At 38.5% G+C, this 15,780-nt stretch overlaps 1 protein-coding gene across 6 annotated transcripts in view; it reads left to right on the plus strand.

The window, feature by feature from the left end:
• Positions 1-1,028: 1,028 nt before the first annotated feature.
• LOC117291635 (MAGUK p55 subfamily member 7-like) overlaps positions 1,029-15,780 on the plus strand; it is a 55,359-nt gene continuing 40,607 nt past the window's right edge. For 4 of the 6 annotated variants that reach the window (XM_033773474.1, XM_033773477.1, XM_033773478.1 and 1 more), the window contains exons 1-2: positions 1,029-1,138; positions 2,156-2,240. The gene's annotated coding sequence lies outside the window, so the exon portion shown is untranslated. Of the gene's footprint in view, positions 1,139-2,155; positions 2,245-14,415; positions 14,577-15,780 lie in introns of those variants that run through there. The other 2 variants (XM_033773475.1, XM_033773476.1) reach the window with 2 other exon arrangements.

Below are 15,780 nucleotides of genomic sequence, written 5' to 3' on the forward strand. Positions count from 1 at the left end.
TCAGAGTGAGCCGTTTCTCACAATGTTTTGTACTATCAACCTCTCCCCATTACTCATTACCAAGTAAGGTTTTATGTTAATAATTATTTTGAGTAATTACCAATAGTGTCCACTGCCTTTAAGATACCAATTTTTTCTTTGATTAAAATATAATTATGTGCATTGAATTGAATTGATTTGATTTGAATCGAATTTAACTGTATAACACAATGGTTTAACAAAGCACGATTTTTTTGGTCAGGTACACTGGAATTAAATTTGAAATAATTTATTTAAAATATAAATTTTGGTGAATTCAGTGTTTATTTACTCTTTTGATTTATTGAACATGTTGAATGCAAATCATATTGATAAAGCACATGTTTTTGTCCTGTATTGCATGTATATGCATAGTGAATTTCCTCCATGGTAGGACCAATAAAGTGGAATTGAATTGAATTTAATTGCTTTTGAATGTATTCATTGTGATTTGTTGTTGCCTTTTTAACCTCATGAGTAGTTTGTACAAAAGGGGGAGAATGGTTTGGGAACTTTTTGGGGGATCCCTCTTCCACATTAGACGCGCCCATCTTCATTGAGCTGGTTTAAGCACAGCATATGAAAAGCCAAGGGTTTATGAAGTGGAGGGGATACATGGAGTAGGCTTATTAATAATATAATGGGTAAATCGCCCCTACACGCCACACAAACCGGGACCTTTTGAGCACTGGTGAGTATCTCGAGGTTTGCAGTTGCTTTTTTAGGTTACCAATAATAATAATGATAAGAATAAGAATTGTAATGCGCACGTATCCACCCTGCTGGGTGTTCAAGGCGCAGATAGATACATACTTTTCGATAGTATATTTATTTTTATTTTATTTTAATGGCAGCATTAATACTGGCTCATGTGTTGCTGAATCGATTGTTCTCCTTTCTTTGGATGAGCGATCGCGATCAAGCCGCCGAGTACACTGATATTATTTTGACGCAAGAGGTCGCCCTTCTAAAGTTACGTGCGTGTTTTTAGAGATGCAGACCTCGTCGTCCATCGGCGTCCGTCCCGTCTGTCAAAAAATTAGATAGGGCATTATTATCAATCATTTAGAAGACAATGACTGAGTAATGGTGGCTGCCGTGGAACTGCAGTAGTGTACAGGTTCGTAATTGTAATCCTCGTTTAACGCCATACTTAATTTCAGTTTATGTTATGTTAGGATGGCATGGCCAGGGCTTTTATAGAATAAAAAGGTAGGGGGGTTGTTTCGCACACGGTAGACTTTGCATGCATGGCGGCGATGGACGTGTCGTGTTGTTGACAATCTTTAATGGATACAAAATGTAAATGAAGTATCATTTGCAGGTAAGGGGTAAGTTACCATAGAATAAGTGAAATGACAAGAGCTAAAATACTTAACAAACCATGAATCAAAGGCTAGACCAGAGTTTCATAAAGCTGTTTTTAAAACTAAAAGTAGAAAATATTCCTTTAATTTAAAGCGATCTCCCACAAACTGTGAGTTAGCAGGATACCAGTCACAAATAAAATGGAGCATGTGCTGGCATAATAATATTTTGGCTGGGACCTTTTTCTGGTAATTTTTTGTGCTTAAAGTGTCTGGGTACTCTTTGTAGGACACACAACACAAAGTTCACAGCTTTACATTGAACGGTTTGAAGATAATGATGAGAGAAAGCTTAAATTACTTACTGCAAGATGCTGTAGTTTTTGAGAAACAAGTCACACAGCAATCTCGATGAGGTAAAAATTATTTTAGGATGACATGTTAAATGTATTTTCGATACATTGTTTTACTCATTTCTCAAAAACTAGGCCTACAGCTCCTAAGCAAGGAATATTTTAAGAGAAGCCATCTAATAACTTAACTTCAAACTGTGTAAGTTTAATGTAAATCTGTGGACATTGTGTTTTGTGTTTCAAAAAGTACCCAAATCCTATAAACACGGATCTATAAATTGGGCCGAGGGCATTATTCGTTTGGTTAATCACCTTGAAGCTGTCATGGAAACATCTCGATCAGAATGCAAAGAAATTGCTTTTAAATAGTCTAATAAAACTCGTGAAATTCTCATTCCATTTTGTGTAGGCCTACAGCTCTATCTCTCGCCCGCTTCTAAAATGACATTGTCTTGTTTTGTCTTATCTTTTTCCCAGCTTGTTTCCTGATACTTGTTGAACGGCATTGATGACGCAATGAAGTCTAAAGATGGAGTCTACACTGATGTATAGAGAATAACTAGTAGGTACATGTTATTGTAATTAACAAACAGTCTATAGGATTTAACCATTGCTTTCATTTGTTGGATTTTTTTCAAAACTGCTTTCTTTTTAAAGGCAGTGGACACTATTGGTATTTACTAAAAATAATTAATACCATAAAACCTTACTTGGTAACAAGTAATGAGGAGAGGTTGGTAGTATAAAACATTGCGAGAAACAGCTCTGTCTGAAGTGACGTAGTTTTCGAGAAAGAAGTAATTTTCCACGAATTTGATTTTGAGACCTCAGATTTAGAATTTGAGGTCTCGAAATCACGCGTCTGAAAGCACACAACTTTGTGTGACCATGGTGCGACAAGTTTTTTTTTTCTTTCATCAATATCTCGCAACTTCGACGACTGACTGAGCCTAAATTTTCACAGGTTTGTTATTTTATGCACATGTTGAGATACACCTACTCGAGTCTTTGACAATTACCAATAGTGTCCAGTGTTTTTAAACATAAATGGGCAAGTAAGAAATGAATAAATCTTCTTGAAACTTTAAGATTCTTGTACATAATGAGTTTTATAAGATTTTTGCATTTATAAAGAAATTACACAATGAGGTAGCTTATTGAAAAAAAAACACAAATTGAGCACTGGGCTTGGTAGGTCATGAGTTTATGGGTCCAACATAAAATCATTGACCTTGTTGGGTCTGTGGTCGGGTGTTGGAGCTCTGATCTTAATAAAGTATTTTGTCTGAACTGCCATCATTGTTTAGAAGTAAAACATTTCCATGTTGTCCCTTTAAATGCTGCCCTCAATTCTGCCATCAATGCGGTTGATACCTGGATGGATTTGATCTTCTTGATGAAGATACTGTTCAAGTCCCCCCCCCCCACCATTATTTTCCATAAGTAAACACTGTGTTTTCTACTAATATTAGGCTAGTATGGTATCTTTCTTGAAAATTTTATTTTGATAAATTAGCATTATTGTTGACTAAAATTTAGGGCCCACCTGATGTTAAGGTGAGTTAAAGGTATTGTGTATTTAATAATAATATTTGTTTTTTATAAAGCGCTTTATACACCATGTCTCAAGGCGCTTCCAACAGTACCCTGATCACTGGGCCATTTCATTCCTTAAACCATCTCAGCTCCCTGGGGAGTAAACAGCCTGTGCCGCCGAAAATGTAGCGCACTAAGCTAAACCAACCACAAGAACCATCTCTGCCCTCACAGAGGTACCCATTTACCCCGGAGAGAAGCAATTAAAGTAAAGTGTCTTGCTCCAGGACACGAAGTGTCATAACCGGGATTCGGACCCACACTTTGCTGAACAGAAACACCAGAGCTTTGAGTTCAGTGCTCTTATCTGCTCAGCCATGACACCCAACGATTTGATAGTTCACATTTGGATGTTTTCAGACCTGGAGCTTCTCAGTTTGAGAAGGGGGCCACCCATTTGCACCTTCAGCTAAAAAAGGTCTCTTCAACTTATGACGATCATCGCGATATATCGCAATATCGATTAAGTAACGCAATATCGCGATGTATTTCCTAGCTGAGACATCTTGCACCCCATAGGTTTTGAGTAAAACCAGAAGAATAGGTCATTAGAACACCTCTCTTATGCTATGACTGTCTCTTCTACAACTTTCACTGGGAGTTTGAAGACTGATGATGTCAAACTTAATTAATCGCGATTATATCGATATAAATAAATCGATATCGCCCAAGCCTAGACAGCATTTAGGCCTATGAGTCTTAATTTCTGTGCCTGATTTAAGTTTGATACCAACTAATGAAGCTGTCCCCATACTCTGGAACGCTCTTCCGGAAAACTGAAACTCTCTGAAGTTACTGTAGGGCCCGTCTTGGGTTGTTGTGGAAACGTTAATCCTCCGTCTGGCACAGTGGAGGCTCACCACTTTCCTGTTTTGGGGGATCAAGTGATCTAGAGGACGACACTAGTCATTCCTTGTTGGTAACGATGTGGAAGGAATGGAGAGATTTAGTTGGACGCTACGGGTCACTGCCTTCAGTCAATGACCTGCAGCCCAAATGAGAAGTAAACCCAATGTTTGGAATTTTTCGAAGGAAGGAAGATTTTTGTTCTTAACCCTGTGATGCCCCCCCCCCCCACCCCTCATCAGATGTATATACTACATGTGTGTTAATGTACACGTACACGAGTGCCTAGGCGTACTGCAGCGTGCAGTTCATTTGGGGAAAAATACCTAATTGCATTGTTGATTTCATATTTTTTTAATACTTTCATACTTTTACTTATTTTTTGTTCATACTTTTTTTTCCAGGCGTTGTAGTGATAATTTGGAAAAAATGAAGTTCCCCCAAAATCATGTTTTTAAAGGCACAGTACACGTTTGGTCATTACTCAAAATTATTGTTAGCATAAAAACTTATGTTCACAAGCAATGGAGAGCTCTTATTGATGGTATGAAACATTGTGAGGAACAGCTCCCTCTGAAGTAACACAGTCTTTTAGAAAGCAGTAATTTCTCACTAAAACATTTGAATTTGATTTGAAGAGGTCTCAAAATCGAGCATCTCCCAACTTCGACAACCAAATGAGTTAAAATTTTCACAGGTTTGTTATTTTGTGCAAATGTTAAGATACACCATGTACACCAAGCAAGAAAAACTGGTCTTTGACAATTACCAATAGTGTCCAGCACCTTTCATATCACTGTTGTTTTTCAAGCTGGCAGGTGTGGGCCACGAGTAGCCTGTTAATGAGAAGGTGTTTAATATCGACTTGGTAAAACGATCCAAGTGGAAAGTGCAGTTTGTGTATCTTTAGAGAGTTGTCATACAGTGTGACCATGGTTTTCTTTTCTCCATGGGGGATTAACGTATAGTGTGACTAGAAAACTTCATACTGTACAAACATTGAGAGCTGCAAGATACCATACCATACATTGTACAGTATGTGTTAGACATAGAAAACGTTAATCCGAGGTCGCACGTCCAAGTCCAGCTTTTTTCATTGTTCCACCCCAAATTACAGATTTACCCAGCCAGTTTCCCATGTTGTTTATAGGCCTCGAGGTGTATAGAAAACTTAAGGAAAGTTTGAAGAAAGTTGTACAAACATGACAAACTTAGAGTTGGTTTTTTTCGGGGGGGGGGGGGGGATCCACAAGGCCACAGGGCTTGGATAGCCAAAAATGTTTACTAGACCAAATATGATGACTAGAGCAAGCTAGTCGAAACGTTGAGACCAATTCAGAACTGACTCTGCGGCAGTACATACAGTTAATTACGATCCCATAAGCTAAAGTAGTAGTCCAGTCTATTTTCTATACCATCCGCCCTGGTAATAGTTAAAAAGCAGGACTGTTCTTTTCAGAACTGAGAAGTCTCCCGAACCTCCGATTATCTACTCCGCGGCAGTAGAATAAAGCAAGACAGTTCTCTAAGAACAAACTCTACCTGGCAAGTAGATACACACATGGTGTTACCGCAAACCAAATATACATTGATACCTCACCATGCAATGCCTCAAATCCTATAGACCAGACTTGTTTAAAATTACAAGACCAGAGTTGAAATGAGAAAATACCATAGAGTTATATGTAAGAACTAGAGGGTGCACTGGCCTATATACGCGCTCCGGCATGCGCAGGCGGCCATTTTCTAAGTTGACAAAACTGGCATCTCACAGCGTGTGTTTGTGTGGCCATTTTGTAAGTTGAGCAAACAGCATCGGGTGAGCATTCAATAAAAAAAAACTCAAACGTGTATGGACGTGTATTTCATATTCAACGCGCATGCAGAATGACGCTCTTGTCATCTTGCGGTCCCGTGGCGTTTGTGCACGAAGCATCACTCGTGCGCCCTCTAGTTCTTATATATAACTCAATGGAAAATACCTACATGTACATGTACATGTACATGTACACTACATGCATTTGAACTGTTTAAATGTGAACTATTTACATTATCTCTCGGAGAAGCAGACTTATCTCATAGTTATGATAAGTAACAATGTACTTTGAACAAACCTCAACCAATGTCAGAAAAATTGAAAAAGATTTATCACTACATCAACATTTGAGCAAAAAACACTGCCCTTAAGTTTACTTGCCTAAAATCACTGGCCTCGGGCATCCTGTCCAGTGTAAATTTTAATCCCTGAAACATTTCTTTCCCATTATGATGTGAGGCATTGCATGGTGAGGTATCATTTGCGGTAACACCATGTGTGTGTCTACTTGCCAGATAGAGTTTGTTCTTTGGAGAACTGTCTTGCCATACATTTTACTACCGCTGAGTAGAATGTTCACGTTTTTCGGGAGACTTCTCAGTTCTGAAAAGAACTGTCCTGCTTATTAACTACTACCTGGGCGGAAGGTAGAAAATCGGCTGGGACTACTTCACTTTAGCTGCACTATTGCAGAGTGAGTTCTTAAAATTTCGTTTTGACTAGCTTGCTTTAGTCATCGTCACTTGCCAAGAATTTTTGAAGGAGAAACTTTGTAAAAACTATTAATATCTCAGCTTCTAAGAATCTTTCATTGAGGCTGAATACGAAATAATTTTCTTAGTTTGTAGCGTGGTTTTACTGCCCATAAACTGACTGTGCAACACAAACAACTTGTCCTGATGAATCACCCTAGTCTTGTCTCCAGTAATGTCAATGGTGCCGACTGTCTACGTTAAAATTGAATTTATATGGGCCATGTAAGCACCAAACAAGCGACAGGGTTCTTAGCGAAAGGGGGAAGGTGGGGGGTGGAAATGTGACTGAATGAGAGATCAACTTGCACAGCTGTTACGTACGCCAATGTTGGCCTGCCGTGCCCAATTAGGATTCCGAGCTAAAAAGAATATCCATTCCTATGGTTTGTGGATGTTATAATTAGTACTGTCTTCCTAATTACATTTGATCTGCATCCATCTTAGGAATTAATTGGTTAGTGCACTGTATGATGTAAATGATTGTTACACCTGTCATCATCAGATGTCATCAATAGCTGGAGAAGATAACATTTTGATGCGTGCTGCAAGCGAACAAAAATTAAAATGTTTTCAGAAGCAGACTGTTATGCGCTAAATTGTCTATCACAGACAAGAGGGATGCATGCATACATTACTCATAATATATGTGTAGAGAGATCAACAACATCTTAGGCAACACATAAAGAACGACATGCCTGGTAATCTGGCTGATCCTCAGAATACTTTTTCTGAGCCACCTCTCATCGCGAAAGCCTTAACAAATTTTCTATCGTCGGCTCTTCTCTAGCCAGCCAAATTCCACTTCTAATACTTGTTTTTCTGACTATTAACACAACATTGAAAATCCTTCTTTCTACTTGCAGCCAACCAACGTCTTCACTGTGTACCTTATTATCTAAAAGTTGCTGAGGTAGTTGTTGTTTGTAAAAAGCGGTGAACACTTCAACGTTCACAACTAAAGGACTATCACTATTCTCCCTTGTTGCTCCAATACTTAAACGTCTTGTTCGCCAAACATCTGTCTAACTTCATCTCTAAATTTAATCTTCTCTTTGAGCGCCAGTTCGGACTTTGCAGTGAATATTCTACTGACATGACTGTTATCCAACTTATTGACAAAATTACCACTTCTGTCTTATAGAGGTTATACCGTGGGTATCTTCTTGGATACTATTGACCACTCTATTCTTATTTGTAAACTTGAATTTTATGGTATCAGAGGTGTCTGACGCCTTTTCAGTGCTTCACTTACTACATACAACATGCAAATAACAGGTTCCAGTACACAAACAGTAAAAAACTGGGACTCAAGTTGGAGAAGAATTAACTGTGGTGTTCTCCAAGGTTCCATCCTGGGACCATTCATTTTCTTTTATTTATCAATAACTTGCACCTTTCTTTTTCTTTACTCTTTTTTTGTTCTTATTGTCACTAAGACAATAATCAGGGCCCGAATTCATGGCTCTGCTTACCGTAAGCACAGAATCGGCGCTTACAGAAGCAGGGAATTCTGTGCTTACAGCAAGCGTATTTCACGGGATAGCGGCGAATTTTGGCTTCTGCGTGTGCGTACTCTACGTTACTAGGCATTCTACGCTTACAAGGCTAGCGCAGAAATTTGGCGCTTGCACGTAAGCGGGGAATCGTGATCGTAAGCGCAGAATTCGGTGGTAAGCAGAGCCATGAAACTGGGCCCTGGAGTCGGGGCATGCAATTTCTGCCATTTCTTGCATGAAGTTCAAGGCTTTGTAATACGTACTCTTGCGGATTGTAGACAATGCGTCACAGGATTGCTCTTAATGCAAACTCTCTGTTCTCTGGTGTGTCTCGGTTGATGAAGTACAAGGAAACCGTTGCAATCTGTCACTCCTTTTACAAAGTGACTTGGTCTCTATCACAGCCCTTAATTACACAAACCAACTTTCAATTTCTGGAAGCCATTCAAGGGATTAGAGAAACTTTGATTTGGAGATTTCCTGTCTTAACTCGCTTTAGAATTAAATTAGCTTTAATCCCAGACAGAGTTGTTCCTTGTTCATGCATCAAATGATTCATTTGTACTTTGGAGAAAGAAAAAAAAAATACTTTCACCTCTCTGTGTTGTTTCAGCCGTTCATCTTTAAGTCCCAGGACAAACCCTGTGTTTGTGACTCACCGCTTTTCTTGAAAAAACAATTCTGAAGGCAAAAGAGAGGTTTTCGCCTTAAATTGGTGTCGACAGACATCGGTGATGAGAGAATTACAATGTATTAATAGTGATTAATGGCTAGTGTACCATGATTCATTGGTGTTACTTGAATGAAATATATCGTCCTGGGAGATCACCCATTTGGATTTTCAGGAAGCTGAAGCGAGTGTTCGAAGCTGGTTCATCACCTCTCATGGGGGCGGACCATGGACGGATTATGTTTCAGTGGACGCAAGTCACTCACAGTTGATGGATGAAGCCATTCTGTGATCATTGTAGAGAAGACAACAATCTGTAGGATTTTGAACTTAAATATTGTCGGAAAAAACAATCTGTTGGGAGATTTGGTACAGATGTTGGGACAGTTAGTTTAGTATGATGTCCTTTGAAACAAATAATGACATACATGTGTAATACACTTCACATACATTATTGTCACTGCTTTCACACAGCAAATTAATTCAAATATTGTCAGATTGTACGGGGAAAAACAATCTGTTGGGTGGACTGGGAGATTTGGTACAGATGTTGTTACAGTTAGTTTAGTACATGTATGATGTCCTTTGAAACAAATAGTGACAGAATATGTGTAGGGATGCATTTTATACATGTATTATCAGTGCTTTCACATGTGTTTTTACAGTTAACGTCTTTCAAACCCACTCTCTTTTGTTAAAAAGCGTAATAATGTAGGAACATCTGCAAACATTTATAAATTATTAATTCATGCCATGCCCTTTGTCATAATCCACACATCAGTCACTATACTGGTGGTGCATTTAACTTTTATTTTATAAAAGCAATATATAAAAAGGTTTAAAAGTAAGTTAATTTTGGTTATTTACCCATACACCGATGTGTGTAAGCACTGTATACTCAAACAATTTCACAGGCATATTACTTGGGTGGGATTTGAACCTACGACCCTTGCATTTCTAGAGCAGTGTCTTACCAACTAGACTACCGAGGTTGCCCAGTAGCTAGAGGCAGTTCGAATCCTATTTTGGCAGCGGGTACCGCAACGATATAAGAGATGTTAAACACTAAATCAGTGGTTATATGCCTGCGAAATGTTTTCACAAGACTCTGGAAAGTACTGAGTATACAGTGCTAACACACATTGGTGTTGTTGGGTGTATGGGTAAAAACAAAAATTAGTTTTCTTTATCCCTGATGCAAATTTTAACCCTGTTAAAAAATACTTCTTCATCTGAGGTCAAAAGCGTCTGGTTGGACTCAAAAGAGATCATTATTGAAGTTAAGAAGAAATTTAATGTTAGTCTCCCTTGGGGAATCATTTGATCAAATTAAGATGTGTCGAGAACGTGGATTGACCCTTTGGGTTTACCCCCAGGGAATTTGGGGTTGAACTTCTGACAGTGTGAACCCAGGGGTAAAGCGGATGCCAGGTTTGGAGTTGGCAGGGTTGTGTGTAGGAAATTGGTTGAATTCAACAAGCGGGATTAGTCATAATAAGTTCTGTTCTCACTGTCGAATGCTAAATAGTTTGCAAACATAGATTACGATTGACCTTTGATTTAATTATTGACCTCGGCCACAACTGCAACGTGTGACAACGTTTATGTCAGGTAGAAAATTAATTTTTGACGGTGGTTGTATACATTGTGTACATTTGTGTCAAGTACAGTTCAGCCCTTGGGCCAATTTCATAGAGTTGCTAAGCAGAAAACATTGCTCATGATTTGGCAAAATTTGTAAAAAAAAAACACACCTTAAGTACAAACTACCGTTTATTATTCTATCATGTGGATAGATGTTGAGACCAACAAATTCAACCTGTTGTTTGTGATGAGTGCAAAATTGACTCTCAGTATGACTTCCTAAGACGAGGCACAAGTGAGTTGTTTTGTGAAACATTTACAGAAAACTTTCCTCAGTACTTTGAATGGGACGTAAAGCTGTTGGTCCCGTGTGTTCGCCCGATGTGCCTGGTTTGATTTGCTGCATATTGCACCACAGCACCTAGATCTCATAATTCAAACGTACATGTAGTCCCACTTGCAGGAAATAGTGTAAGAGCCTTGAACATTACTGAGTAATGAATATGTGCGCTATATAAGAAGCCACTATTATTATTATATTATTATTATTACAACTTACAGATCTACCATGTATTATTATTTTATCCAGAAGTGAGGCCAGAGTTGATCCCAAAAAAATCAATTGGTTGTTTGTGAGTGCAACTTATTTTGAGTCCCTGCTAACTAGCCATACATGTAACTCAGTGAGTGAGTCATACTTCTAAACTTGCCCTTCAAGTTGTTCGAAATATAAATGTTGTCCCGAGTTCTGTACAATGTCTGCCCTGCCTCTTTCATCATTCTGTCAAGAAGTTTTAAGGAAATTGCTGGGCAGCTTAGGAGTTCAACCAAACCCCTTCTAATATGTCTCCTGGGTGTATTCAACATTATGTCAATGTGCATTTGTTAGATAAGGGCATACTTGAGCCGTACACCTTGATGCATAAAGTCACCTCTGTGATCAAATTCTACCTGAGCACAATACCTTAGAGATGCTTATTAGCAGCGAAATGAGCTAAGCACAAAACAATTTTGCTTTAGCAGAAAAGAGGGCCTGAATTCATAAAGCATGTAAGCATAAAACATTCTAAGCATAATAACATCTTTTCTAGCAGAAGCAGGTAACCAGCTCAAATTATATGATGATACGACTTGACTTGTGCTCCGCACATTTTTTTTGCTCAGCACTTTATGAAATGTCCCCAAGACATGTTCCCCTGCCATGCTATTTTCTTTTCTTGGTTTTCCTGAGCACTGTCACAAATTAATATACCCCTGATTAGCCTGACCATCTGACGTCACACTGTGAGGCTCATACGCCAGATATCTGCCGTTGAGCTCTCCTCCATAATCACCTTTGACCTTGTGTCATTTGACATGGCGTTCATGGTTCTGGAGATTCGCAGTTAAATCTGATGTACATGTGTGTACATGAACCAAAACCTGTCCTTGAGTCCTTTACAGATAAGGACAGGAGACCAGTCTATCTCCCTACCTGAGCCCAATTTCATAGAGCTACACAAAAAGTAGCTGGGCACAACAAAATTATGCTTACCAGAATAAGGTTACCAGCTAAATAACCATGTCGTATAAATACTGACTGGTACCCTGCTCATTTCTGCTTAACAGACAATTGTTAAGCAATATTTTACTGCTTAAAGCAGCTCTATGATATTGGGCCCAGTCATTGTTTCTGGAAGAGTCAAAGGCTTTTACATCCTCTAATTTTCAAGACACATATTTTCAAGCAATATTTGAAAATGTCATCAATTTTTGGGAAGACTTGTATCAGTTTATGTTTTCCTGAATTTTTTGGAAGTTCATATTGGGATCGTTCATATTTGGCTTGTTTCGATTTCGGCAATAAAATTTTCAATTTTCAATTGGTGCAATGGATCCTTTACTAAGGATGTGATGTTTTTTTATACTCGCAAACTAAAGTGATTTCCACTGTATATGTATAGATATGTGTGACAATAAAACAGAATGAATGAATGAATGTACTTGCATGTTAAAGATGCTATGTCAGATTTTTGGCCCATTTGACCAAAACATTTTGATTTAAAATTCAATAGGTATTTTGATGGGGGTCGAGAAAGTTACAAGCTTTCATTTTAGCCATTGCTCGTAAAAGTCTGCCAATTATTAGTAGCAGTGATATAAAGTGCTCAAAATTAGTTTTTGTTGGGATCCCGACAATATATCACGTGACCAATTCTTATGTGTTTTATAAGAAACGTTTTAAATTTTTGTCATGGTTCCTGACCATTAAAAGTAAAAGTTGAACTTTTTTTCGTTAGAGCGGTTGATACTCTTTGAAATACTAATCACTCAAAAACATTTTTTTTTTTTATCTTTGGGGCCAAAAATCTGACATAGCATCTTTAATCTCTACCATCCTACCTGTAACTTGTAGCTTGCTGTGCTTCTTGAACATGATGGATTTAGGTGTACAAGTACTGTAAGTAAAAATGCCCAGGGATTGGCCACAGTATCCTGTACATTATGTAGCTTGCTGTGCTTCTGGAATATGATGGATTTAGGTGCACTGTGCCCGGGGCCTTTCTCAAACCACGGCTTGGGCTCCGGCTAAGGCTTAGGCTCCGCGCGCTGTGTACGCAGCTCGGCCTTTAACCTGCATTTTCAGCGCGTAATTGCGCAGACATCAGCACGCGGAGCCTGAGCCGGAGCCTAAGCCAAGGTTTGAGAAAAGCCCCAGGGGTTGGCCACAGTATCCTGTACATAGTGGAGCTGCTGGGCCTGAGGATGTTCATTAGCTCAGGACTAAGAATTAATGGGCTGGGTATGAACGTATACAGTGTCATTGATACAAGGGAAGGTGACAGTCGTTGAAAATCAAAGTAGTTAAAACTCATTGTACATATTTGTTAATTTTGTGTATATAAATTTGAAATTTCATAAAAGCCCCAAGATCAAGTTTTTGCACAATTTTACAAGTGAATGGCAAGGTATCGAAAGAGCACACTTATCATTATAGTTCTTAAACCACTGGAAGAGAGTGCACATTTGTAGCACAAGAAATGTTTTTTTTGTCCAGTTGTACAAACTTATTCAAACTTATTATTGAAATAGGCGGCAGCTTTTTGACATGGCTATAGTAGCACACTTTGATTTGTAGTTGTTGGTTTCTTGTAAACCACCGAAAGAATAGTGGCTTTTTAGAAACTTACTATTCTATTTTTTTTTTACACTTACACTCTTGTAAGATACACAACTACATGAACAAAGTTGGGTTAATTAGATTGTGTCTTTGAGATGTTAGGGGTGTGTTGAGAGCAGTTAGTGTACCAATGAGCGTCTTGTTGCGCTAAACCATTAAGGAAAGGACACGCATCCATCATGATATTGTGCTCCCCAATGAATCTTCATCACCATGATCTGTTTTGTCACCGTCCTCCCGACACCAATGGTCCGCTTCACAGCTGTAATAAAGAGAGAGGTGGGGGGGGGGTGGGGAGAGAGACGTACGTCGAGACTAAACCAGCGAGGCCCCACTGTACCCAAGGGAGCATTCCCTACGACGCCTTCCCCACTGATCTTTATCTCCTCATCCCATGCATCATTGCTGACTGACTTTTATGATTGGCGGGGATTAAGACTAATTCGTTTCTCAGTGTTGTTTCAGGAAACAACCTTAATGGCAATGAGGGGGAAATGACTTGAGGTATATAACATGACCTCCTGAGTGAACCTCCCCGACGACGTCGTTGAAGTTGGTCATTTAGAAAGAGAAAAGAAACGAGAGACCCTGGAACCCTCGGCAGGTTGGGACTGGAATCGGTGTGTGTATATATAAAATACTTTATGTATTCGTGATTTCATTTGAGGGTTAAGGAGCGTAGTGCATCCACACTCCTGCTGTTGGATATGTATGGTGACTGCTGAAGACAGATTGTTCAGTCGAGGTGTTTTTCTCTTGGTTTCAGCCCAACTTATTATTTACTCAACCGGAGGAATTCTTCCCTTCTCTCAGGCTACGAGTAGCTGTTGATATTTCTTCTTATCCATCTATGGATTTTGTTCCAGCTGGACTAAGATTGTGTCTTTCTCTCAAGTTATCTCTACAAGTTGTTCTCGGAGTGTTTCAGCATTAAGGACTTGCTATTTTGGGATTAAGGATTCTGACCTTTTTTTTGTAAGTACTTGAAGGGTGGACCTTTGTTTTCATTTTTCTAATCCTTAAGTTGATTGGTAACTTTAAGTTTTTTATTTGGTTATTTTTTTTTGTTTTAATGATTTGCTGAATGGATGGGTGTGTTTTTTTTCTGCTGATTTTTTAAATATTTATATTCTGGTATAAATTGACGCAGGCAATGATTGCATTTATCATGTTGAACTTATTTCTGATGGTACTGCATAAAAAAAAACCAGAACAAACAAAGTTTAGATTTATATTTAGCTGTCTTCCGTGGAGTAACCTAGTTCTGTTTGGTCATGTACAAAAGTAAATAATGTGACGGTTTTAAATCATACATTGATAGCAGAAAAAAAAGGTTTTCAGGAGATAAGACCGAAAAATAAACGTTCCTGAGTTTTGACTTGACAGTTTACAAATGTACTAAATGAAGTTGCCTCTCTGTTGATATTTTTCTTGAGAATTTTTTCCAACAAGCATGTGTTGGAAAAAAAGGTGTGTGCCTGACATTGGTTCATGCAGAATTTCAAAGTGTTTTGTATCATCCATCAGCACTATACAAAGTTATACTCTAGGAATGTCTTTTGTTAAAAACAACCATCTTGTTTTTTCAAATAACAAAGTTTGCTGAATGGCTCTCACAATTTAACATTTTTTTGGTCAAGTGTGTGGACAAAACTGTTCAAGATTGTGTACTGTGTAGTGCTGCACGTAATTCAGCTTTGGGAAAACAACAGCTCAGTTCTTTGACCAATTCTGTTGTTTCATTTATTTATTTGTTCTGTGCCAGGGAAAGCTGACAAACCCTGGTCAACTCTATAAAGTTTTGTGGGCTAGGTAGTTTCTTCTTTTTCTAAAATGTTTTTGAAGTGACAAGGTTGCATTCTTTTCAGGTGGGTCCACACTTGCATTGAGAATCGTGACCGCACTCCGTTGTCAAATTATGTATGAAGGGTAGGTGGTGGTAAGGCCATGTAATAAGTCATTTTATTTATTAGAAGTGGTGTCTAGGAGATGAGCTGGTTTGTACTGGACATTTTATTTTTGTTTGCGATCTTCTTGAGATTGCTAATTTCTGTCTGTGTGTGAGACTTTGTACTTGTAATCTACATCTATGAAAATTCTCGTCAAAGCCTTTTCAGCATCTACACAAGGTGAGAAGACAATGAAGACATTTCAGTTTTAAAATTGGGAGGAAAACCCT

This window comes from Asterias rubens, chromosome 6, assembly GCF_902459465.1.
Source record: "Asterias rubens chromosome 6, eAstRub1.3, whole genome shotgun sequence".
Taxonomy (NCBI): Eukaryota; Metazoa; Echinodermata; class Asteroidea; order Forcipulatida; family Asteriidae; genus Asterias; species Asterias rubens.